At 47.9% G+C, this 25,627-nt stretch overlaps 1 pseudogene; it reads right to left on the reverse strand.

The window, feature by feature from the left end:
- Positions 1-3,453: 3,453 nt before the first annotated feature.
- On the reverse strand, positions 3,454-25,013 carry LOC115561206 (AMME syndrome candidate gene 1 protein homolog; annotated as a pseudogene).
- Positions 25,014-25,627: the final 614 nt, after the last annotated feature.

Consider the following 25,627-nt stretch of genomic DNA (forward strand, 5'->3'; position numbering starts at 1 on the left):
AACAACATTAAGTGTGGCAGCTGAGCTGCCGTAGTGTTAGTTTTGTCGTAAACTAGATTCTGCTGGCTAGGAAACAGACCGATATTCCATGGTACCTTTTTGAGGCAACCCTGAGTCAACACAGTTTAGTTGTAATTAATAAGTTACTTTTTATTAATAATCATGAGGCATTTTGTATTTTAGTAACTGTCTGGGGGCTAGTCAAGTCCCTCATAGAGATGCGCACAGTCATATTTGGCTCTGACACAGCCAATTAACCTATTGTGAAAGCAAAACACTAAGGTCATTGATTTAAAGAGGCAGGTTTATTTGTAACGATTCATTAAGTTATCATCGTGTGAAAGGTCATTCCTCATCCTCAGTGTGTACTGTGTATAGACTATTTGTGTTGATTGAATTGCTCATTGCAAGCTTCCTATTTATGTCTGGTGTACCTCTACTGTCCACAAGCACCCCCTCCCCCCCACCCCATATGGATATGGAGAATTGTTGCTATGCCCCAGTGGTGCGGGTGTCATATATAAGAAGAGGCCATTTGAATATGCTACAATGATCACTAGGGGGCTGAAGCCCTAAATTAAGTGATGCAATGACTATCGCCAGGAACGCCTACTTTTCTAGTATCATTAATTTGAATAGAAATAATCCTAAGTTTCTTTTTGACACGGTGAGGAGTCTCACTCAGAAACAGAATCAGACCGTAGGCTCCTCGATCTCGGCAGGTGAATTCATGGATTTCTTTGAGAATAAGATTCAATAAATTAGAGAGGAAATTGATGCTTACCGGGCGGCTTATCCTACACATCCTGTGGGGCAGGATGGGGTTCTGCCAAATAGGATGGTGAACTCTGACGCAACTCTTTTGGAGTTTAAGGCGATTTCCTTGGTGGAACTTGAAAGGGTGATAAAGGCCTCAAAGCCAACCATTTGTATGTTGGATCCGCTCCCTTCTAGGGTTCTTAAGGATCTTTTTCCAACGGTGGGGCCTGTTATCCTCTTGCTTATGAATCTTTCGTTTTCAACAGGAATTGTTCCTTCCAATTTCAAGGCTGCGGTGTTAAAACCGCTACTCAAAAAGCCTGGCCTAGATCCTGAATTAGTCAGGAACTATCGGCCTATATCGAATCTGCCCTTCTTGTCTAAGGTACAGGAAAGGATTGTAGCAAAGCAAATTGTTGACTATTTGACGAGGAATAATCTCTTCGAACCTTTCCAGTCGGGGTTCAGGAATTTCCACTCAACTGAAACTGCTATTACAAGAGTTGTAAATGACATCCTTCTTGCTTTGGATAAAAATACAAGCACAATGCTTGTGATGTTGGATCTGAGCGCTGCGTTTGATACGATTGACCATAGCACTCTTCTTCACCGTCTTGAACACTATGTTGGTTTCGGGGGTACGGCTCTTGGTTGGCTTGAATCGTACCTCACAGATAGAACCCAATTTGTGCTTCATGAGGGTGCAGAATCGAAGCATTGTAAATTGCGCTTTGGCGTACCACAAGGGTCGGTTCTTGGTCCATTGCTTTTTGCAATTTATATGCTTCCCCTCGGTGACGTTATCCGCGGCTTCGGAATTAGTTTCCATTGCTATGCGGATGACACCCAGCCCTACATTCCTGTAGATTCTGGGGATTCTGCCCAGATTCAAAAGGTTGAGTCCTGTTTGGCTGCTGTGAAGGGCTGGATGTCACAAAACTTCCTACAGCTTAATTCTGGGAAGACAGAGCTGATGATTATCGGCTCGAAGCGGGACCGGGAAAAGTTTGAGGATGTCTCTCTGTGGTTGGATGGCTTCGCCATCCCACAGAGTGCATCCGTCAGAAATCTTGGTGTCTTGTTTGACCCTCAACTATGCTTTGATCAGCATATAAGAAGTATAACTAGAATTGCCTTTTTCCATTTGAGAAACATTGCAAGAATCAGATCAATGTTATCTGTAGTGGATGCAGAGACACTGATTCATGCGTTTGTCTCGTCAAGACTGGACTATTGCAATGCACTGTTCTCGGGATTACCGAACTCTACTACAAAGAGTCTACAGCTGGTACACAATGCGGCAGCTAGATTGCTGACCAGAACGAGAAAGTTTGATCATATTACACCTATTCTCGCCTCTTTACATTGGCCACCAATAACTTTCAGATCAGACTTTAAGGTGCTATTGCTGACCTATAAAGCCTTGCATGGACTATCTCCATTGTACCTGAAGGACCTGATTATTCCTTATAGTCCTTCTCGGTCTCTCCGGTCTTCGGGAGCCGGCCTTCTTTCATTGCCGAAGGTTAAAAAGAAATCGGCTGGACAGAGAGCGTTTGCCTATCGAGCCCCCTTTTTATGGAATAGGCTGCCATCAGCGATCAGGGAAGCTGACTCTGTGGAGCTATTCAAAGGGAAGCTCAAAACGCACCTCTACAATCTTGCATTTGGAGTGTGAAAACAACAGATGCGTAGTGAAGACTACTCTGTTTGCTTTTGCTTTTCTTATTACATTATACATTCCCACTATGTACTTTTCCGTTTTAATTCACTATTCTGTCAGTTGTAGCGTGCTGCGGGTGCTGGACTGGATGCCTGGACTCTCCTCATGGATAACCGGCCAGAACCCCATCACCATTTTAATATGATGTACATGTATTTACCTGTATGCCAATTGTGGCACCCATTGCACTCCTGACCATCCCTGGAAGAAGGGATCCCCTACACTGCGTTTCTTCTCAAGATTTCTTCCTTGCTGATTCAAGGGAGTTTTTTCTTGCCCGTGTGGGGGCATGGGTAAAGGGGGGTGTCACAAATATTTGGCCTGTTAAAGCCCTTTGAGACTGTAATGGTGATTAAGGGCTATATAAATAAAATTGAATTGATTTGAATTGATAAGTGACTTCTGAGTCAAGGGCCGTTACAAGTAAGCTCTCGTCCTGGGGTCTTTTTTATATCAAAGAGGGTCTCAAAGGACACATAGGATTATTTATGTTGGGACTCCAGCCCAACAAAATAAATAACCCCCGCAAAACCTCAGAAAAGGTTCCATCTCGTTGCACCTCACCAGTGGCACGCTTGCAAGATTTTGAGTTCTTCTCAGACCTACACCCTAGCCATCCCACATACATATCTCAGAATCAGGCCTCTCTCTCATAATTAAGTTATGAATGAAAACTTTTTATCCCATAAGGGTCTTGGTCAAAGCTTCTTTTGACTGCTTGACCCCAGACTTTGCCCAAATTTTGTTTTATTTGAAACAGACCGCCCCTCTGGGGTGCAGTACGCCCCCCTGGGGTACAGACCGCCCCCCTAGGTACAGACCGCCCCTCTGGGGTACAGACTGCCCCTCTGGGGTACAGACTGCCACTCTGGGGTACAGATCGCTCCACTGTGGTACAGACTACCCTTCTGGGTTACAGACCGCTCCTCTGGGGTACAGACCGCCCTCTGGGTACTCTCTACAGTCAGGTATCAACGTCCGGTGCTCACCTCCCAGTCGAGGTAGTCCCTGACGTCCTCAAAGTTGGTGAGCAGTGACATGGAGCAGAAAAGGCGGGCCAGCTCGTCCCTCGTCACAGGCGGGAAGCGGCTGTCCTTAAGGGCACTGCTACACACACGGGCTCCCAGGTCAAAGGTCGACCTCTTTACCACCAGGTGCTTACTTTGATTCAGTCAAGCAAGTTGTTCGAACACGATCCATCTCTGGCATCACAAGTGCCAAGAGAACATCGGGTTTGAAATGGGGTCTCTGACCTGTGATGGTACAAACGGCTTCAAACCAGCCTTTAAAGGTCCCATGGCATGCTACTTTATGGATGCTTTAATATAGATATTAGTGGGCCCCTAACACAGTATTTGAAGACGTTCCCGAAATTCAGCCGTGGTGCAGAATTACAGCCACTACGAGCCAGTCGCACATTGAGCTTTCCCCAAAAGCACTGTTTCGGTGTCTGCAGCTTTAATGCAAATGAGGAGGAGAGAGGCCGGTCATGGACGAGGGTGGGGGTGTGGCCCTGAGCAGCTTGCGGTCACGGTACCATGTGCTGTTTACAGTGGATGTATCGCAATGCCGAGGCATACACAGCCTTTGACCGTTTTCGGTCAATATTCGGGAGTCCTGGAGCTCTATATCTAAATAATATAATATTATACATAGATATCTATGTCATATAATATATATCACTGCGAAAAGCTGTGTGCGCCACCAGACGATATTATGGATCTCAAACTACTGCGTCGGGTTCTCCGACATCTCTGGTTCTTCCATGTCCACATCAATCTGAAGTAGACTGAACCACGACATGGAGGAGAAAGGGATTGTTGCCCGCGATTGTTGACCGCGATTGACTCCCGCTGGAGCCTCGCCGCGAGGCGGGTTAGCGCTTAGGCATCACCGCATGCAGCGGGCAGCGGGAAACGGGTCTCGGGTGTCATGGTCTGTCGTGTTTTGGTGTGTTTCCCTGCGTTTCCCTCCTGTGTTGATTACTGTTCCCTCCCCTAATGTGTCTCAGCTGTTCCTCGTTGTGTTTGTTACTTAAGCCCTTGTCTTTCCTTTGTTCCTTGTGCTATCATTGTGGTTGTTCGTCCTGCGTGTTCCCTGTTCCCTGTTATCACCTGAGTTCCCTGGTTCCTTGCCTTAGCCTTTAGGCATAAATAAAGTGCCGTTTTCCCGAAACCGTCTGCGTCTGGGTCCTACCTGCCTGCCTGCACCCTCAACCCCTAACAGAATGATAGCACCAACATTGGACCCAGTGGACGATCAATTTAGCCGTGAGTTGGAGGATTTATTATGGTTCATTATGAAAGCAATGGATTTTTGGGAGAACATTCCCAGCAGGAAGGAGCAGGAGGCTATCGTGGGGCGTACACGCAGGGCTGTCTCTTCAAGGCCCGAGTTGGAGGACGCCTTGCCCGAGTGGGCAGTTGAGCTGCTCAGCCCCACAGTCTTTTGGCCTGAGAGCTACATGCCGGTGCCACCAGACTTTTGTGACCGGCCTAAGCCTCCACGCTCCTACTCTCAGCCTCTGCCCCCAGTTCCCCGCTACCAGCCTCTGCCCCCGGTTCCCCGCTACCAGCCTCTACCCCCGGTTCCCCGCTACCAGCCTCTGCCCCCGGTTCCCCGCTCTCAGCCTCTGCCCCCGGTTCCTCGCTCTCAGCCTCTGCCCCCGGCCCCCAGCTACCAGCCTCTGTCCCCGGTTCCCCGCTACCAGCCTCTTTCCCCGGTCCCTAGCTACCAGCCTCTGTCCCCGGCCCCCCGCTACCAGCCTCTGCCCCCGGCCCCCCGCTACCAGCCTCTGCCCCCGGTCCCTAGCTACCAGCCTCCTCCCTTGCGGACAATCAGAGTGGGGGTGGTGAGTTTTGGGTACCACCCGGATCCTCCTGGCACTCCAGCACCCGCACTGACTCCGGTCCCCGAGCCCTGTCCGGTTCCTGAGCCCACTCCGCTCCTTCCAGAGGGGGATCGGCCTCTGCTCCTGCCGGAGGTGGCCCGCCCTCCAGACCATCCAGGGGAGGCACGCCCTCCGCTCCTGCCTGAGGGGGCCCGCCCCCTGCTCCTTCCAGAGGGGGACCGGCCTCTGCTCCTGCCGGAGGGGGCCCGCCCTCCAGACCGTCCAGGGGAGGCACGCCCTCCGCTCCTGCCTGTGGGGGCCCTCCTCCACTCCTTCCCGAGGGGGGTTCCTCTTCAAGGCCTTCCAGAGGGGTACCACCTTCCAAACCTTTTGGAAGGGGCACGCCCTCTTCCTCCAGAGGGGACCAGCCCTCTACCTTGCCTTCCTGAGGGGTCCCGCCTTCCAGAGGGGGTCCACCCTCTACCTCACCTACCTCCAGAGGGGACCAGCCCTCTACCTGGCCTTCCTACAGAGGGGGTCCGCACTCTACCTGGCCTTCCTACAGAGGGGACCCGCCCTCTACCTGGCCTTCCACCAGAGGGGATGCGCCCTCTACCTCTCCTTCCTCCAGAGGGGACCCGCCCTCTTCCTGGCCTTCCACCAGAGGGGACCCGCCCTCTTCCTGGCCTTCCACCAGAGGGGACCCACCCTCTACCTGGTCTTCCACTACAGGGGATCCGCCCTCTACCTCTCCTACCTCCTGAGGGGACCCGCCCTCTACCTCGCCTTCGCCGGCCTCCTGAAGGTTTCCGCCTTCGCCACTGCTGGCCTTCAGAGGGGTCTCCTTGCCGCTGCAGGCCTCCTGAGGGACTGAGCCCTCATCGTCCTTGCCGCCGGCCTCCTGAAGGGTTCCGCCTTCACTCTGCCTCTGCTTGCCCCCCAGGCCGTCCGCCTGAGGCTCCCTGCCATGCCCCAGTCAGTTTTTTTTTTTTTGATTCCCCCCTCCTGGCGCCCCTCCACCCACCCTTTTTGGGTTTGACTTTCTTCGTTTTTTTGCTTGTCGTGGGTCGCCTGGGAGTCGACCCTTAAGGGGGGGGTACTGTCATGGTCTGTCGTGTTTTGGTGCGTTTCCCTCCTGTGTTGATTACTGTTCCCTCCCCTAATGTGTCTCAGCTGTTCCTCGTTGTGTTTGTTACTTAAGCCCTTGTCTTTCCTTTGTTCCTTGTGCTATCATTGTGGTTGTTCGTCCTGCGTATTCCCTGTTCCCTGTTGTCACCTGAGTTCCCTGGTTCCTTGCCTTAGTGCCGTTTTCCCGAAACCGTCTACGTCTGGGTCCTACCTGCCTGCCTGCACCCTCAACCCCTAACACCATGTCTTGGTTCATATACTTCTGGGAGTCAAAGCCAAAGTTCCTTTCTCCCAATTCCTTCTCAACCATGGCTGAGATATCCCCCACTACTAGTCACGTTGGGGAAATACCAGAGACGAGAGTCTGACATGTTATTCGCCATAACACCAACAGCAGAACGGTTATCCAAATAAAGAAGTGTAGGCCTATAACACTTGAGTTACAGCCCTGGAGCTCTGTATCTAAATGATATCATTTAGCCTAATAGGCCTACATATCATATCATACATATTATCACAGCCAAAAGCTTTGTGCGCCTCCAGATGATATAATGAATCACAAACGACTGTGTCGGGTTCTTCGACGTCTCTGGTTCTTCCACCTCCACATCAATCTGAAGTACACTGTACCGCGCACTGCCCGCCCGGTACAGTCTACTTCAGATTGATATTTCAGCGGGGCTCAACAATGGCTGAGATAACCCCAACTACAGTCTCGTTGTGGAAATACCAGGGACGTCAGAGAACCGACGTGTTATGCGCCATAACACCAACAGCAGAACAGTTATCCAAATAACAAAGAAGTGTACAGCACTTGCGTTACAGTGTGTGTAATCACACACACACACACACACACACACACACACACACACACACACACACACACATACACACACACACACACACACACACACACACACACACACACACACACGTGGCGCTCTCAAGATCGTAGCTCATTGTCTCATTGGCGGGCCATATTCTTGGGGCGTGCAAGGCATAGAAAGGGGAGGTAGCTTGGCCCCTTATGACGACATATGGGGCCACATTCCAAATCTGCGCGCTTGAGCTTACATTTTTCCAAAGGCGCCACTAGAGGACCATAGGCAGGCTAGGGGAACTCATATTAATGTTAGAAAACCTAAAGTGAGATTTTCATGCCATGGGACCTTTAACAGGTTCAACATCCCACCTCTTGGTAGGGGCCCTTTTAAGGACCGGCCAGAATCTACTAAGGGCCAAACATTCTTATTATTACATTGATATTTTTTAGCCTGTCTCCAAGTCAGTTCAATGATCAGTAATATATTTTGAGGCTCCTGTTTCAGCCCTTACAAGCCTCTTCAAAATGGATCCGCTCATGACATCACAAGTGGGGGGCGTCGACCCGATGTGTGATGGATCGACCCGCCCAGTGGAATGTACCAACTGGCAGGCTGTAAGGAGTGGGGGTGCATGGGTGCTTACCTAGACTAGTAAGGGTGTACTCCCTGAGTCCTGAGTGCAGGTTCATGGCCGAGAACGTACCAATACAACCCCTCAGCCACTTGTCTCGGCCTATTTTCCAAGTGACAAACAGCGGGCTGCAATAAAAGAAGCCAGCGCACGCTGAAACAGTATAGGTCAAGGTTTATGGCCACATTATGAATATTCCAAAGTTAACTGAAAATTATTCGATTGCCTATTATTGATCTCGTTAGCACACGCATGATAAGAGGTGTCCCAGTTGTTGACATCGTCAAACAAGGACAGTTAATGCTTTAATCTAAAATGTTCCATCTGAGGGATCTCTTAAAGGAACAGGCTACGTTACTTGCAGTACCGTGTTTATATATAATCATATTTCTCCTTGTATGTTCTCATTCAGATAAACCTTGTGCACTTAGCAATCAAACGGATATCCATTTTCCCTCTGAGCTGAAGCCATGTCAATAATGAAAGCTTATTTTTTATGGGCAAAATAAATAATATATTCTGTCTTTGTTTTTAAGGTAACGTATGGATTATAGTGTCCCCAATGTCCACATCTCTTGGCTGTAAAACGTAAGTGCTAAACTGGCGCAGAGGTGGCTTTCATGTTAACCTCACATTACCATAAGACAATGATATAATTTAAACCAATAGGTCCCCTCCTGTGAATCTATAATTGAATACAATGCAGCATTAAATAAGAGCTTAAAAAGCACCTCGCACATTTATTAACACCACAGTTCATAGTAGTTGATGTTGCACGTGTTTGTTACACTAAATAACACTAGTACTTTTGTACCACACGTAACTGTCGGTTCTAGCGGCCAGTAGAGTGTGCCCAATACATCTGCAATTGAACAAAAGGAGTTAAATCCAATTGATTAACTGAATCAAAAAATGTAGACTGACTTTTTGCTCTGCACTGTGTAGTGTTTTCTTTGTTGTTTGAGCCCTTCTCTGGTTCTCTGAACGCCCTGATCCCCTAACTTGGATCAGATAGGGCCGCACATCTGGTTCCGTTCAAACAGAATCGTTAGAGCCGAGCGCCCGCGAGACGTCCGGGTGGCGTGTCGCAGGGAGCTGGAGGGCTGCCGTGAGAATTGTTAGCCGATACACCTAACTGTAAGAACCCCCAAAGGATAGGCATGCATGGGTTTTTGCAAAGATGTGGGTCTTTAACTATTGGAAAATACTTGAATTAACTACTTTTCGACTTAATGTTCCTTTTCATAGCCTTCGTGGGTTTAGTAAACTATTTGCCCAATTGTTCGGTTTGAACTCCGAGGCTAAAATCAGTGCAAGCACCCACACTAACAGTGAGGAGGCTTAAAGTGTAATTCCGGCGCAAATTGAACCCAGGGTCTTTTTTTTGGGCTGAAAACCCATCAAATAAGCCCTCCAGATACCTTTTTCATTGAAAATCGAGTATTAGAGTTTGCCCGGCGCAATGTTTGGCGTCCATGTTATTGGCTTGGGGCATTGAGTTTTGCTTCCAAATCGGCATTTTTTAACCAATATCAGTGCTAAAAATAGCACCAAACCTCTGCAGTAGCATGACTAGGGTCCCTACACATAAATCAACTTAGTTTGCAAACCCGGAGTTTATTAAAAAGACAGTTTAACAAGCATAACCGGTAGGTCCGTGTTTCGATTGCCGAATGCACCGGAGTTCAGTTCAAGATTTTGGGATTTATAATTTATGTGATTTACAATTATGAATAATATATAGCAAGTGTTGACGCGTAAATTAAAGGACTTGTATGGAGTCAGTTTCCTGCCATAATTCAAACCTGAAAAAAAAAGTTTCAAAGGCTTGTAAGTCTGGGTTTGAAAACTCAACACCTTGTAAAAAAGGTTTTGCAACACTGAAAAAAGAGATTATAACCTGAAAAAAAATAAAACTAAAATTCAAACATCTGTAAACATGATTTTGTGTTCTATTTTATCTTCTTCATCATTTTCAGCAACACATTTTCAAAGTTCAAACAATTTCACCAGCGCATTTGCAGAGTTTCAAATCTGGCACTGTTCTAACGGTGTATTTCATTGTTGCCCGGTTTTGAAACCTTGTAAATGGGATTCTGCAAACAGGTGTTCATACATTGAGAAATACGTTTTGAACGGTTGAATATTTAGTTTTAAAAACTTGTAAAGGTGTACGTTTACGACATTGCAACGTATTTTTTCAGAACTGACTTTTCAGAGATTTGAGCGCAAGCTTTGAGTCACGTGAATATTGGCAGTGTTCTGACGCCACTCGTTTTGAAACTCCTGACAGTCGAATCTGAAAACGTTCCTGGGGGCGGGACAATTTAGCTCTAAAACTATTGGTTGCTCTCGTCTTACGTACATTCCAATCACATGTGCCGTTCACCGGGCTGTTCGTGATTGACAGTGCTCTGCCGATGACATGAATAACAACGGGTTGATTTCGCGGTTGATTTTGATTTCCATTTTCTGGAACCAGAGTCTCATCTCCATAGGACGCGACTAGCAAGGACGCGTCCTAGCAAGGCTGCAGCCTTCACTTTGGGAAACAGCCATGGTTCCAGAAAATGGAAATCAAAATCAACCGCGAAAGTCACTTGTTATTTGTGTCATCGGCAGAGCACTGTCAATCACGCACAGCCCGGTGAACGGCACATGTGATTGGAATGTACGTCAGCCGAGAGCAACCAATAGGTTTAGAGCTAAATGGTCCGGCCCCCAGGAACGTTTTCAGATTCGACTGTTAGGAGTTTCAAAACGAGTGGCGTCAGAACACTGCCAATATTCACGTGACTCAAAGCTTGCGCCTGTGTGGTCAAATCTCTGAAAAGTCGGTGCTGAACTTTGAAAATGTGTTGGTGAAAATGATGAAGAAGATAAAATAGAACACAAAATCATGTTTACAGATGTTTGAATTTTATTTTTATTTTTTTTCAGGTTATAATCTCTTTTTTCAGTGTTGCAAAACCTTTATTACAAGGTGTTGAGTTTTCAAACCCAGACTTACAAGCCTTTGAAACTTTTTTTTTCAGGTTTGAATTATGGCAGGAAACTGACTCCATAGACTTGCATATGTAGGTAACAGTTACAAAATATCTGCTCGCCACAATCAAGCATGGCACGTTGTTGACAGAAGACGCACTGCACAGGTGATTATCGCGTAGAGTGAAGGACAGCTCAAGCACCGGAGAAGACGACCCATCTACAGCTTGAAGTCAAGAGAGAGAGATGGTTCGTGTTTGTGTTTTCCCCGGCTGCGGAAAACAAATGAAAAGTTACACCCCAGAAACTTTCCATAGCCATCGCGGTACAATGACTGATCTCTGGTAGACCAGTGGCTTATTGTTTTGAATATGGACGTTGAGGCGCCAATCGAGATGCTGATGCAGAAGGATTACCGTGTCTGCAGTGCTCATTTGGAAGGACGACTTCATCATTCCTAAAAGAGCTGCTGACCCAAAGAACCCAAAGAAAGTGTCATTGAAGAAGGATGCTATTCCACGAGTGCAGCAAGTAGCTACGGATAGACCATCTGAGATGGTTTGTGTTGCGTTTTCTCCGGCTACGGAAAACACAACAAACCAATTGTTTGTTGTATGTTATTGTACCGTTATTACGCAAATATATGACCACAATTGCGTTCGGATGACTCTTCCTCCTCCACACCAATTGTGAACAATCTTATATAACACGACAAATAAGCAAACAACTTTACCTCAAGTCTATCCGTAGCTACTTGCTCTACTCGTGGAATAGCATCCTTCTTCAATGACCCTTTCTTTGGGTTCTTTGGGTCAGCAGCTCTTTTAGGAATGATGAAGTCGTCCTTATCCAAATGAGCACTGCAGGCACGGTAATCCTTCTGCATCAGCATCTCGATTGGCGTCTCAACGTCCATATTCAAAACAATAAGCCACTGGTCTACCAGAGATCAGTCATTGTACCGCGATGGCTATGGAAAGTTTCTGGGGTGTAACTTTTCATTTGTTTTCCGCAGCAGGGGAAAACACAAACACGAACCATCTCTCTCTCTTGACTTCAAGCTGTTGATGGTTCGTCTTCTCCGGTGCTTGAACTGTCCTTCACTCTATGCGATAATCACGTGTGCAGTGCGTCTTCTGTCAACAACGTGCCATGCTTGATTGTAACGAATAAATATTTTGTAACTATAACTTACACAAGCAAGTCCTTTAATTTACATGTCAACACTTGCTATATATTATTTATAAATATAAATTAGATTAATTATAAATTCCAAAACTTTCCTCCTTGAACTGAACTCCGGTGCATACAGCGATTTACTTGTGTGGACTTCCTGTAAACACGCGCCTACCGGTAATGCTTGTAAAGCTGTCTTTTTAAATAAACTCCGGGTTTGCAAACTAAGTTGTTTGTGCTTCGTTTTATGTGTAGGGGCCCTAGTCATGCTACTGCAGAGGTTTGTTGCTATTTTTAGCAATATTAGTGGTTCAAAAATGCCAATTTGGAAGCAAAACTGAATGGCCCAAGCCAATAACATGGACGCCAAACATTGCGCCGGGCAAACTATGATACTCGATTTTCAATGAAAAAGGTATCTGGAGGGCTTATTTGATGGGTTTTCAACCCAAAACAAAGACCCTGGGTTCAATTTGTGCCGGAATGACACTATAACGCTAAATATAAAATATTACCGAATGGCCACAAAGTTGTTTTCCGAAGCACATTTAACCCATAAAAACCTGATACCACTCTGTGTAATAACTGTTTAGAGCTGTCATGGATCCAAATGAATAATAATATGCCAAAAAACAAGCAGAAAGGGCAGTCGGTGAGGAACTGAGGGAGCAGGCCTGCAGCCTGTTAGTTAGCCTATTAGCTCCCCCATGAAGACTCATTCACAAATAAACACGAATAAAGATTTATTTTGAATGATAACATAAGAGAATATTTAGCATGATACATCTTTGGCGTGAGCCCCATCACAGATCCAGGATGACGTGTGGACTCGGCGTATCCTGCCAGGACTAGCAGGGGCGGAGCCTTCCCCTGGACCGGTAGACTGGGGTGGACCTGGTGGTGGTGGGGTGGAAGGGGGAGCATTGAACGAAAAACCTCAGCAGCTAAGAACATAGGTTAGACTGCTCTTTATAAATCAGGTGTAGGCAGGTGATTGGTAATTTGTGATTGGAAAACTGGTGCGTGTGAGTTGAGTCTTCCTGGTACAACTTGCGCTAAAGCTTACATTTCTCCCATGAAGACTCATTCACCAATAAACCCGAATAAAGATTTATTTTGAATGATAACATGAGAGAATATTTTGCATGATAAATCTTTGGCGTGAGCCCCACCACGGATCCAGGACGACATGTGGACTCGGCATATCCTGCCAGGACTAGCAGGGGCGGAGCCTTCCTCAAAAGAAAGGATGTAACGCTAGAAATAAGTGATATCTCGGCATGTCCTGCCAGGAGTGGCAGGGGCGGAGCCCACCCCCAAAAGATGGGATATACAAAAGGGAGTAATGAGAACATACATACCTGCTGTAGAAAAGGTTCTGTGTTGTTCCACCGACGTGGTCAACAAACTCACGAGTGCCCGTGTTGTGCCACCGACGTGGTCAATGCACTCTCCGGGGTTACTGCAGGGAACATTGAGTACTTTCTTGTTGTTCCAGCAACGTGGTTGTAACGGGTACACAGGAGTCAGGACACAGTTCTTTAGTTAAATGGAGCGAACTCCTGTTTATTTCCCCTTCGGGCCAAACAAACACAATGTCACAAGAACAAAAGGACAACGTCGAATGTTCATTCCGTCCGTTTCGTGGTCTTACGACGCTCTCTCTGGCTCGCAGAGAGCGTCTTCCTTCTCTCTCTCTCAACCCCTCACTGAAAGACAAGCAGGCACATAAATACACACTTCCTGATTGTGTCAGATTGCAGACACCTGTCCGCAATCAGACCCCATCACCCCAGCAGACCCGGTGCTCAATACTCCCCCTGCAGGCCAGACGCCGCCCCCCCCGTGGTCGGAGTAGAGTGTGAACTGGCGACCCAGCAGGTAGTAGTGAAGGGCACCGACCGCCCACCGGATGGCGAGACACTCCTTCTCGACCGTGCTGTACCGACCCTCACGGTCCGACAGCTTGCGGCTCAGGTACAGCACCGGACGGTCGGTCCCCTCCACCTGCTGGGTGAGGACCGCTCCAAACCCCCTATCTGACGAGTCTGCCTGGACGGAGAAAGGGAGAGCAAAATTAGGAGCACACAGGACTGCTTCCCCGCAGAGGGCTGTTTTAATAGCCTCAAACGACACCTGGCATGGCTCCGACTACTGGACTGTATCTGGGGCCCTCTTCCGGGTGAGGTCGGTCAAGGGGCTGGCCAGGTCAGAGAAGTTCGGCACGAACTGCCGTTAGTAGCCCGCAAGCCCCAGGAACCGCCTCACCTCCCTTTTGGTCCTGGGCCGAGGGGAGGCGGCGACCGCCGCGGTCTTACCGACCTGCGGCCGGACCTTCCCCCGCCCCAGGTGGAACCCCAGATATTGAATCTCCCTCCGCCCGATCACGCACTTCTTCGGGTTGGCCGTGAGCCCCGCCCGTCTCAGCGACTAAAGGACGGCCGCCACCCGCTGCACATGCTGCCCCCACTCGTCACAATAGATGACGATGTCATCCAGGTAGGCGGCAGCATATGCAGCATGAGGCCGTAACACGCGGTCCATCAGTCGCTGAAACGTGGCCGGGCCCCGAACAACCCGAACGGAAGCACCTTGAACTGGTAAAGACCGAGCGGAGTGGAGAACGCCGTTTTTTCTCGGGCTGCTGGAGACAACGGAATCTGCCAGTAGCCCTTCGTGCAGCCCAGGGTCGTATAATACGTGGCCATGCCAGGCCGGTCCACTAGCTCGTCGATCCGAGGCATTGGGTAGGCATCGAGCTTTGACACCTCATTCACCCTACGGTAGTCGACACAGAACCGGACAGACCCATCCGGCTTCCCCACCAGCACGACGGGACTGCACCAGTCACTGTGGGACTCCTCGACAACGCCCAACTCTAACATTGCTGCCAATTCGCGCCGTACCACGTCTTGCTTGTGGACGGGCAGCCTGTAGGGACGTTTCCGCACCGTTAACCCGGGTTGCGTCTCGACATATGGCATATCGTGAGTTATGCCTGGTGGCACCCCTGCCTGGGTGCCACCAGGCAGGGGCGAAAAGACGTCGGCGAACTGGAGCTGCAGACTGCCCACGTCCGCCGCCTGACTCCCCGACAGATCCTCTCCTCGGCCGACCGGAGGGACAGGCCCCGGAGTAGGGACTTCCAGTCCGAACTCCTCTCCCTCCGGTAGTGTCGTGTCGAACGCGACCGGGACCACATCAATCCACCTTTCGAGCAGATTGATGTGGTAGATCTGTCGGGAGTCGCCCCTGTCCGACCGCACTACCTCGTCATCCACGTCCCCGACTCGCCGTGTGACCACAAAGGGACCTTGCCACTTCGCGAGTAATTTGGTGCTAGAGGTGGGCAGCAGAACGAGGACCTTATCCCCCGGTGTAAGATCGCGTAATCTAGTCCCCGTCGTACAGGCATTTCTGATTCCCCTGGGCTTGGTGCAATACTCACTTGACATTACCCCGAGTGAGTGGGGCTTTGCACGCAAGTCCATGACGTACTGGATTTCGTTTTTACTGTCGCTGGACCCCTCCTCCCAGTTTTCTTTAATGAGGTCCAGGACGCCCCTTGGGCCTGCGCCCATAGAGCAACTCGAACGGGGAAAACGCCGTGGAAGCCTGAGGCACTTCCCGCACCGCAAACAACAGTGAGTCTAGCCATTGATGCCAATTTCGAGCATCCTCCACTACAAACTTCCGGATCATGGACTTTAACGTCCAGTTAAACCTCTCACACAAGCCGTCAGTGGCTGCGTGATAGACGCTCGTGCGGATGGCCTTGACCTTCAACAACCCGTAAAGTTCCTTAATCGTGCGTGACATGAAATTGGTGCCCTGGTCAGAGAGAATCTCTTTTGGGATCTCACCCGCGATATGACATGAAACAACGCCTGCCCAACCCTCTTCGCAGAGATATTGCTTCCGGGTATCGGGTTGCGTAGTCGATCAGGACTAACACAAACCGATACCCCTGTGCGGAACGTTCTAATGGCCCGAAATTGTACATTTTCAAATCAATTGGTCTCGACCAAAAAATATATGTTTGGCTTTTTAAGCCCAAATGCCATCATTATGTGCCATAAAACTAAGAACACAGACTGAAAACAGTCAAAGAGCTTATGCCTTTTGGAATTTATTTTTTTTTTATATTATATATAGAGCTCCGGGAGTCGCAAAAGGCAACAATCACTTTCTCCTCCATGCCGCAGTTCACCCCGGACTGCACTGCACTCAGTTGTCAAGCTGTCAAACGCTGATTGGCTGTCATCACGTGAAATTTGCGTCAAAGTTGAAATATTTCAACTCGAGCGAATTTGTCGCGGCACAAATCCTTGTGAACGTTAAGATTTTGGGACTGTGCAAGGCGAAAGTGTGGCGCGACAAATCAAAACTTGTTGCCGGTTTTCTCTCGCAAAAAAATTGCCCGATACGCGTCTCTACGTGCACTTTGTATGGGATCTTGTCACCCCATCGTGTTTGGTGTGAACGCACAATGCGCTTCTTCCTCGGCGGCGCCATGTTTGCTGCGTTCTGAACCAAAACAAAGCAGCGTGTGCGTGACGTCATGACGCATTTGCCGCAACCAGAACCGATAAGCGGAATCGTTAAGCAGGCTTGCTAATGATTCCAAGGAATCGGTTGACTCGGCACCGGTTCTGAACAAGAACCGGTTCTCGATTTCCCATCCCTAATCGTATGCGCTTGGAGAAAGAAACTTGAATTTGAATGGATGTATGATTCGTATGCCGTGGAAGACCATCTTCCCAGCCGTTTGATGGATGCGTCCGACAACCCTCGTTCGGCGGCTGTGGTTGCCATGACCAGTGTAGAGGGGAGATGGTAGGCCGCAGCCTTCTACTACCTTGGCGAGAAGGACTCTGAACCACTCTTAGTCATTGGCATGCCGTTGGAAAACATAAACCGAGGTGATTCGGGGGACGTGCGTTGCCGAAGCTTGAGATAGTGGAGCATGGAAGCATGAAGGACAGAAGGACAGAATGAGTAGTTGATTCTCGAAATAATGATGGTTACACCTGCTCCTAAGCTATCGCTTTTAGACCGTTTTAAGAAGATGGAAAAATGCCTTGGAGAAAAAGTGATGTCGGCAAAAGCCAGGCCCCGTGTAGGGAAAAATATCTGAGTAGGTGACGTATATTCCCCTGGACACATAAAACCATAGAACGCTGTGAAAAACACTGTCTCGTGTAATACGTTCAAATAAAGATGGAATATCCCAGTTATGAGAGAGCAAATATATCTATTCAAGATATCAAGAGTGATAGGCGAGCGCTTGTCTGGTACTCTTGTCAGTGACTTAGAAATACCTTTCGGCAGTAGGAAAATTGCGGGTGCCGAAAATGAACTAGGAAAGCCAGAATCCTGGCATCTTGCATAAATTGAATACCAGACAAGTTTCTACTAATAGAAGACCATTTTTGTCTACGGAATTCTAAGCAGTGGCCGACACTGGAAAACGGATACATGCATGGAAATGCAAAATAAATTAAACAAAGACAATGCATGGCTATAAGCTTTGAGGGTAGACGGCGCTACGGCTTTTGCCATGAAGATCCTAGCGGAGTCTAAAAGAGAATTTAAACTGTTGCCTTATCCAACCAGAGTTTGTGGAAGGGTCAGATGAGTATTGGATCCGCATGCGCTGCGGAGCATAGGCGTCTGATGTCCTGGAAATGGAAACGGGAGAGAAAATCAGCTAGAACATTATAGTGACCAGGGGTCTCATTTATAACCGTTGCGTACGCACAAAACGGGGCTGAAAGTTGCGTACGTGACTTTTCACGCCAAGGTTGTGATCTATAAAAAACCAACTTGACGGGAAAATGTGCGCAGCCCTAAGCAAACTCTGACCCATGCGTACGCATGGTTTGGATGAAAAGGAGAATTGGCGACACAGACGGTGTGGTGGTGAACTGAAGTCAGACCGAAGAATTGCAGAGTGAGAAGAACGATTATGTTTTATCATCGCTCTTCATAAATTTAATTTCAACCCGTATCATGCGTTAAATCCTAATCAGAATAATTTAAATCCACTGCGTTATTCCTCAGTTATAACTCCAGAAATATCTCCTTAGAATAGAAATAAAAATAAATTCTCTATATTTAATCCCGTCACTCCATACTGTCCACTGACGGCGCGACTGCATGGAATAGAGCATCTGTCCAACATGTGTCAATAACATAATAATTTTATGTGACACTGTAAACACCTGTAATCCTTAGCCCAAGTGAAGGAGTTCAAGTAGGCCTACCTCGGGGTCTCGTCTTGTTCGCGAGTGAGGGAATGGAGCGTGAGATTGGCCGGAGAATCGGAGCAGCCGGGGCGGTATTGCGTTCGCTTTACCGCACCGTTGCAACGAAAAGAGAGCTGAGCCGCAAGGCAAAGCTCTCGATCTACCGGTCGATCTTCATTCCTATCCTCACCTATGGTCATGAGGGCTGGGTGATGACCGAAAGGACGAGATCGCGGGTACAAGCGGCCGAGATGAGTTCTCTCAGAAGGGTGGCTGGCGTCTCCCTTAGGGATAGGGTGAGAAGATCAGCCATCCGTGAGGAACTCTGATTAGAGCCGCAGCTCCTTTACTTAGAAAGGAGTCAGCTGAGGTGGTTCGGGCATCTGGTAAGGATGCCCACTGGGCGCCTTCCTTGTGAGGTGTTTCAAGCACGTCCAGTGGGGAGGAGACCTTGGGGAAGACCCAGGACTAGGTGGAGAGATTATATCTCAACACTGGCCTGGGAACGCCTCGGGATACTCCCGTCAGAGCTGGTCAATGTGGCCCGGGAAGGGGAAGTCTGGGGCCCCCTGCTTGAGCTGCCCCCCCCGCGACCCGACCCCGGATAAGCGGACGAAAATGAGATGAGATGAGACTGTAAACACATAATCAAATGTAAATTAAATCCCAAGTGTGAAAAACCAAGCCACACTACTCATCACAATCGTTGTCCGTTACTCTTGATGCTTTTCATTACAAATCAGCCATTAAAAAGCGGTTATGTTCAAGAACATTTTACGTGGGTGATTACAAACTGATTATCCAAGGAGTTCTCGTCAGTCTTATTACCGTAACCCTATAAATACAGAGGTGAGCGCCGTGGTAATGCTGCACCATATGGCACTTCTGGCGGACCATGCAAATGGCAGGATTCAGAGGGAGAGGGTATTTAGGGACCATAACGATTTATTGGTAGGCTACATAAAAATATGTAACTCTATGTCAGACCACTTCTTTTTTTTAATTCTGGGGCAGTGCGCTTCGTGTTACTGACAGAGTTCACTGCTGCAGCAACATGTTGCCACTCACTCTGCTTTTTTTTGTTGGCGATCCCAATCCCGTGACCGCCGAACAAAACTACCTTTCGGGCCTCCATTCAGTGTCTCCACTTCAACCTCCGTGAAATTTCGCTTTTTTGATTTTCTCAGTACTTCTGCCATTGTTTCCAACAAGACATAATACCGGCATCTGAGTCTGTTTTATATGCAGATCGCATTCATGAGGTCATTTGCATTGACCATTTATGGTTAAAAAGGGGCGTGTAGAGGGCGGAACGTAAAGCTGATACAGCTGCGCACAATTGTAGTCAGTATGTGATTTATAAAGCAAAGGTTGCGTACAGGTGTGCGTACGCAGTGTTTTATAAATCCGAATATTTTTTGGCACACGCAAAACTTGGCTTCTTGGCGTACGCAAATTTTTCGGAACGATCCCACGCACAGTTTTATAAATGAGACCCCAGGAGCAGAGACATAATAGTAGGGCACGCAGATCGCTTTTTAATAATCATTGCCACCACTAGTTCATTTTCGCAGAACATTGTTATGCCCTTGCCCCCACAAAATGCTAGCAGCCCTGATTGGGTAAAGTTCGAACAGCGAAGACGACTCGGACCCGAAGGCGAATGTGCGAAATTCGTCTGGCCATCTTTCGTCAAACCATTGCCCTTCAAATAAACCCTGAACCCAACCGAGGGCGCTGCATCGGTAAATAGTTCAAGAGAATCTGATGATTTTGGCATGTCATTATAAAAGAAAGATATACCCTTCCAATTAACAAGGAGAAACGACCAGAATTTGAGGTCAGACCTACAGCCTTCGCTGAGGTATATTATGTCGTTAAGATTTGGGACAGAAAGGGCCAGAGTTAGAAGGCGAGAGATGAACGAGCGGCCTTACGGTATAATGCGCGTGGCGAAATTGAGCCGGCCTAGGAGGAGAGCATTTTGCGTTTAGTCCCTCCAGCAGTAGTTTGAAACTAATCGGAAAAAGATCTGATCCTCTGTAGTTTCTCATCAGGGAGGGATGCTTGCATCCTATCGGAGTCTAAGCGAATCCCTAGAAATTCCCTAGAAAAATGGGCCCACCATTTTCTATTCAGATAGGGGGACGCTGATTTCCCGGAATGCTGCCGTTAGAGTGTCCAGAACGCTGGTCTGATTAGATGGAAAGTCAATTAGCAATAATTCGTCCAGCAAATGAATGAATGGCAACCGACATACATGATCCAGCACAAGGCCTCGGATAACAACTTGAAGAGGTGGGGACTCCTCCTACACCGGAATGTTAACCTGACTGCAAAATACAATTTAGACTACCATTTAAATCCGAACAGCGGCCAATCGGAATGATGAATAGCATGATTTTAAAAGCATCCGTGATGTCGGCTTTAGCAAGCCAGGCTCCCTGACCTGACCAATTTAATCAACGCAAATGCGGGGTCGATAGTGGCATAGTAGAAAGAAAATGGTGCATGATGCATTCATTGATACTAGCGATAGAAACACTTACCCGGATATGAACTACAGTTATTATAAGAACAGACGGATTCGTTGAAATTGTTATAAATACTCCCATTAAACAGAACGATAGGCCGGCCGAGACGATCACCAGGTTGGCCTACATGTTCACCACCATGGACGGGGAACAGAACGGGAGAGGTAGTAGAATTATTTGGACAGAGCACCGTTGTGTGCCCGTGAGAACTGCAGGTAGCGACCGATAGCGACTTGTGGCCAGGGAAATGGGAGAGCAGGAGCTCGGTGCCCGCGATAGACCTGTCGATTCTAGTATTGAACATAGCTATGCATTGAGCTGACTTGGCAGAGAATGCTTTGTGGTATTCATAAAATAGTTCCCCCGTAGCACTGGTTGAGGTCAGTGATGATAGCGAGGTAAGCGTCTAGTTCGATCCTCCTTTCAAGATAAACTTGCACAGCATGTCTCTGTAAATATCGAAAGTGGGTTAGTCTTGGATCTGTTGTCTTTAAAAGAACAGACAACTCGCCACAATCAACCCATTGGCGCTCAAAAGCAGGGGAAGGTAACAGGAAACCCACAAGATTAACATCTTTACCCTGGAGTATATTGTATTTAGTGAGTTGGGAAATGGTTGCCGCGGCGGGCCTGATGAAACTCCTACCTGGATGCTGAACTGATAGAGCTGTAGATACTGTAAAGGATACGGGAGGTAGGGCAGCTACCGCAGATGGTGGCAGTAGGCAGGATGGCTAGAAACGCGGCTGGTGTGTAGGCTGTGTTGGCGGAGAAAGCCGAGACCGATGGTTGCGCGCCGGGGCGCTCAGGAAGGAAGTGGAAGGGCACCGTGACGACTGAAGACGCGGGTTGAGGGCTTGGACCTTGGACCCTTCCGGGAGTTCGGATCGGTGTCTCGACGGCGTCCATCCTTGCCCCGAGGCTTGTCAAGGACTCGGCGAGGGTTTGTAGAACCTGGATGATATCCGTGTTGAGGACTTGTGGGTGAGTTGGTTGAGGATGCCTGGAATGATCAGCGTTCTTCATCGCAGTTTAGCCAGACCAGAAGTGGTAGGACGAGTAGCGCGCTTCTTGACGGGTTGTTTGCTTTTAGCCGCAGCTGCAGCGGCGGCAGCATTACCAGCGGCGGCAGCGGCATTGGGAGCGGACAGTGGAGAGAGGGGTGCGTGTTGAGGGTTCCCCGAAGCTGCGTCTGCTACCTGCAGGATTTCCTCCCTTGATGAGCCGATTTTCAATGGGACGCCTTATTGGTCGAGGAGTTCTGAGAGTTTTTTGGTTGGCCGGGACGCCCGAGAAGCTGACTTTAACTGGATCCTTGAACTCCTGCGCGATATGGTAGGAGATAGAGGAATGGTATCTTCGTCGGATTCAGAAACGTCAAACTATGGGTGAGTACTAAGCGACATAGTGGGCTACTGAGAATAACCATCATCGAACGAAAAACCTAAGCAGCAATGGTGTCCGCCGGCCGGGTGTTACACAAAGGGACTCAGTGGGGCTTGTTTGTGAAGCGGGGGGTCCTCGGTGGCTGATATCCGTACAGGTGACAGTTAAGCACATCGAAGCAGCAAATCTCCGCTGACACCAACATCTTCCCTCGCTCAGATTCGGTGAGAGGCCGGACAAATTGTAGCTGGCAGGAGTAGGGGATAGCACGGCTGTACTGATTACTACTACCGCCACTACTACCACCACTACCACTACTATAGTTGTTTACAGTGTTGGGCAAGTTACTTCCAAAATGTAATATATTTCATATTACTAGTTACTTGCATTTGAAAGTAATAAGTTTCTTTACAATATTACCTTCTGTGTAGAGTAATAAGTAATAAGTTACTTATTACTTTCACCAAAATCAACATTCAGGACAAGGCGGATGGGGGGGGCAAACATTAAAGTCTAATGAGGTCTATATTGCATCTGCATGTAGTGTGTTCCATGAATAGCTGAATTACAATAATGTTATGATATATAATAATTAAACAACCAAAACCTTTACACGACAAGACAAAACTCTTTTTCTATGCCTCATTTATTAGCTCCTGAGTTACAAAGTGCAGCCACACAAACATTTAACAAAAAAGTTGGATTCCCATGAAATCAAACATGTTAATAGTTTATACTATTTCAATAATAAAATAAAAGTGCACTTCAAGAATGACGTCTAACAGCCACCAGACAGGGCATGTTTTGTAAGTATTTTAGAACCTGAGCATATATCCTGCCCTGAAATAGCAGTAAATAGCAGTAATAAAAAAGAGCATGAGAACAGCATAAATAATGAAACACATTCAACATTTCAGTCCCACAGAGACTTTACAAGGAACTTATGCTTAGAGCCTATTAATGTTTTGGTTAGGACCAAACAACAAAGTCTTAATAGACAAAATATACAGCCAAACAAGGGCTGGAGTTTGTGTGGCTCGGATTGTAACCAAGCCCCCAGGAACACTGCATACTTCCGCAATCCACCAGTGCTCAGCGGCCAAGCCTGGTATTGCAGCTGTTTAAGCGGGCTGTGGACGGGTCCCTCAAATCATGGGACCCAGAAGTAGATATCTCCGTTCACTCCAATACAAGTGGGGAACAGGAATGTGTCTCCGCAAAAAATGTCTGGATATCAATCAAAGGCTCATAATTACCTCAAATACCATGTCCTCAAAACGCCACCTCAAGCGTTTTATTAGCCGTTATCTCGCTGGGGAAGAGGGGTGTGCAGCTGAAAGGAGTCGTAGTGAAACAAATGGCATCCAAGCCTAGTTCAGTGCTCCGTTAACGTGTCCGATTTTTGGACTGCTTCATCTGCTGCTCAATAACTCTCACGGTCCTCTGCTTGTGATCATTGTGATTCATCATGTATTGATCCATTTATTCAAAAGATCCAAAGACAAAGAACAGGTGCATTACGGTATCATTTTATATTGTTGTTGGACCGGAGTGGGGGGATGGGTACGCATGCATTCTATATTTCTGCATCCGGTATGTCACGGACTAGGCCACGTGTCTTGGCCCCATAACGCGGAAGCAAATCGCTCCTGTATGTTACCCTGCGCCACTGAGCAGTTTGTATAGGAATGAATGGGCGGCCACTTTCCAGTCCGTGGTCCATCCTTTATTATGTCCATGACTGTAACGCGTTACCGGACTCAGTAACTGTAATAATATTACCAAAATATAGTTAGTAATGCGTTATATTACTCCGTTACTGCCTAAATGTAATATATTACGGTAACGCGTTACTTTTGCAACGCGTTACGCCCAACACTGGTTGTTTACCTATCCCCCCGGTCCAGCTAGGCCGTTGACTCTACCCACGGTCCCAGCTGCAAAAGTGGTGGTGGCGGCGGTGGAAGAACCGATCCCCAAGTCTTTCCCACAGACCTCCCCGACCCGGGGGATCCCGGCAGCTTCTGCTCCTTCACCCCGCAGCACCCGGCTGCCATCTTGGAACAATCTGCACCGACATACCGCTTCCGAGCCATAATCGTGACCGCGGGATGGGTGGGGGGAACGCCAGCCAGACGCTGAAATCCCGGAGCTTTAATGCGTGCAACGGACAATCCTCCACTTTTTTTGTTGTTTTTTTGTTTTTTGTGTCGGGTCGACGGATCAAAACAACAGTGGTGGAAAGAGAAAGCGAATGCAATGTCACCCTAATGTGCCTTTTCAAAAATGCACAAAATAATGATAGGGGAAGTCCCTGCCCGATGAGCTCGTACCTTGGATAACGTCTCTATAGTCACTGAGGCTATGGACGAGGGATTCTGAGCCGATGAAACCCGACGAATCGTGCAGAGATAATAACACCGGTTTGAATAAGACGAAATCCTCTGGAAACGATCACAGCGAGATGATCTTAAACTCCGAGGACCTCCCGACCACCAAGGCCTCTGATGACTGAGGATGGACGATCCAGATGTGAGCACATCCTGCGTACTCAAGACGGGAGCTTGAGTATGCAGGACCCATAAGCTTCAGCACGAAGAGTGCACAATGCATCTGACCATGTAGCTCCCCACCGCACCAGCCGTGTACTACTTTAAACAACTTCTAGTGAGATGACAGGCCCAATATATTGAGGTTTCCGTGAAGTAAAATGGCATCTGACGTAGGGCTGCACGATATGGGCAAAATATGATATCCCGATATTTTTTGGCTGAATGGCGATATACGATATATATCTCGATATTTTCTATAGAGTGGGTTAGATGTTTTTTTTCTAAGTCAAAAGCCACATGTGAGATGTTGCAAGCACTTTTATTAAAACATAGGTCAGTATGACTGCAACATGTGATTTTGTATCGTTATTTTCAACAGAATTGAATGAACATGTTAAAAAAAAAAGGGACGTTTTTCACCTTCTTCACAAAATAATCACCTATGCAAAACATTATAAAGCTGTAGGTTACACACATTAGCTACCAATAAGAGCATTGGCTTCGTCGCATTGTCCTGTGTACTACGGTGAGGGTTTCAGTGCGCCGTAACTTTAATCCCCCGCCCCCTCCCTTCTCCGTTCCATTTGGGAACATGTTTGGTTTCATTTTGCTTGTTTTGTATATTTTAATTAATTAATTAAGAGCGTCACCAGAGGGCGCCCCCAACACATTTGCCGAGCGCCGGCCCTGGTTTCGGGGCAGAAGAAACTGTCGCGGCCGGTGATGCAGCAGCACAGCCACGGAGTATTACGCATTCCTTATACTGCACTTTGTACCGCTGCTGTAAATGGTGGAACAGATTTGCCGTGCTTCCACTTTTAGTCGCAACGGTTTTGCTACACTCTCTACAG

This window comes from Gadus morhua, chromosome 16 (assembly GCF_902167405.1).
Source record: "Gadus morhua chromosome 16, gadMor3.0, whole genome shotgun sequence".
Classification (NCBI taxonomy): Eukaryota; Metazoa; Chordata; class Actinopteri; order Gadiformes; family Gadidae; genus Gadus; species Gadus morhua.